Raw genomic sequence first — 2017 nt, 5'->3', positions numbered from 1 at the left:
CGACTGGAGGGCAGAATGAGAAGCATTGAGACATGTCATATTTACTGTTTATGTGTATTTTGTATCTTATGTGCTGTTTCCAGTAGTCTGTCTGCTTTATATCTGTCAGTCTCCCTGTCTCTTCTTTCTTCCTCTGTCTCGCTCTCTCTCTGTCTCTCTCTTGCTCTCGGTGTGAGTGTGAGTGTGTGTGTGTGTGTGTGTGTGTGTGTGTGTGTGTGTGTGTGTGTGCGTGCGTGCGTGCGTACGTGCGTACGTGTGTACGTGTGTACATGTGTACGTGTGTCTGTGTGTGTGTGTGTGTGCGCGTGTGTACGTGTGTGTGTGTGGTGTGTGTGTGTGTGTGTGTGTGTGTGTGTGTGTGTGTGTGTGTGTGTGTGTGTGTGTGTGTGTGTGTGTGTTTGTGTGTGTGGCTCGCCGTGTCAAGATGATGGTCAATCAATGATAAAGGTTCTGAATGAAGGAGACGTGGGATCTGCCTCGGGGACTCAATCTTGGTCCGAGACGCCAGAGTGGACGCCTGCAGCCAAAATGTCAAAAGGCCTAATCGAATAGAACTCCAGCATTCATTGTTTCATCCAACCATTAGCTGTAGAACATTGGTATCGACAGCCCCATATTGTTGTCCATAGGGGAAGGGGAGAGAATGGTGGCCCCTTATGTAATACTGACTTAGTCAGAATGTATCCAGAGATGCCATCCAAAGAGCTTTGTGGAGAAGCACAAACAGGGGACAGGACATTTCAGTGACAAAGCTTATCTTTTCAGCTGTGCCTCGCCCCCGTACTGTTTTTGCCATGGGTCATAGCTCATAGAATTTTTTATACGTATGAATCTATAGGAACACTGAGTTTTGTAAACTAAAGTTACATTCTGAACTAAAATTTCATTACAAAGGCATTCATGGCCACATCTACTCACAATTGAATGAATGGAAGTTAATATCAGCAGCATATGGTCAGGGACATCACCTCCCCGGCACCATGTGGCGATGGTCTATGGATGACAACAGCAATCATGTCACTTTTGTGCGAATTAACTCTTGGCAGTCACTGCAAAGCTGTGTCCTGCAAAAAAAAAAGATCCAAATATCTATAGCAGAATATTATGAAGTAATATCTGGGAAACTATCATAACTTTATGTCAGGCTTTACATTTTTTATGAAGATGAATTGTTAAAAGGATGCGGCACACACCCGAGAATCTTAATACAATGAGGATTATTATCAAACCAATGGGAAGATCCATTCATTTGTTACTATTGTTTTTGTGATGAAGGACACCGGGACAATGACTGAATTTCAATGCCAACTGATTGCCTGATCAAGCGCCATTTGTAGTCACACGGCAAGGCTGTAGGATTAATTAAGTCTGTGTGGTTGTACAATGGAGGAGAATTAAAACAGATATTTGAAAAATGTTAAAAAAAAAAAAAGTTGAATTGTTGAAGTGCCAGGGTTATCTCAGATCAAATTACATTTTATATTCACATCATCAGCCAAGCTTGCAGCAGCCTGACCTTCGTCTTCCAAACATCTCTCCCTTCTCTTAATAATCCAGCACCATCATTTCACCTTAGACTACCTTACTAGTAGTGTTTGGGAGGTGGTGTAGTCCAGGCTGTACGCAAGTATACGGAGTATACCCACTTATTTTTCAGTCAGCATTGAGTATACCCACCTCTCAACGCAGGGCGTTTATCCTGTGCTGTATGGGCTGCTTAATAGAAATAAGAGTATGCCCACTTCTCCAGGGACCACTACACCACTGTGTTTAGGAGGTGGAGACAGGACTTGTTCCTATGTCTGTGTAGCATATTTTCTTACTCAGTAAAAGTAAAAAGCATAGTATGTAAAGGATAATGGCCTCCTGTCAAGTCAAAGGTCATGCTGTATTAGTTTAAGGGGCATTTACAGAAATTCATATTGATTCATGTTCACCGGACTTGGAGATGGAGATATTAATAAATATTACAAAAAAAATCAATATCTGAGCTCAAGTGTGGTGAAATGAAGAATGC

Source organism: Sprattus sprattus (genome assembly GCF_963457725.1).
Source record: "Sprattus sprattus genome assembly, chromosome: 15".
Classification (NCBI taxonomy): Eukaryota; Metazoa; Chordata; class Actinopteri; order Clupeiformes; family Clupeidae; genus Sprattus; species Sprattus sprattus.
The sequence above is the reverse complement of the archived record's forward strand: the minus strand, read 5'-3'. Positions refer to the sequence as shown.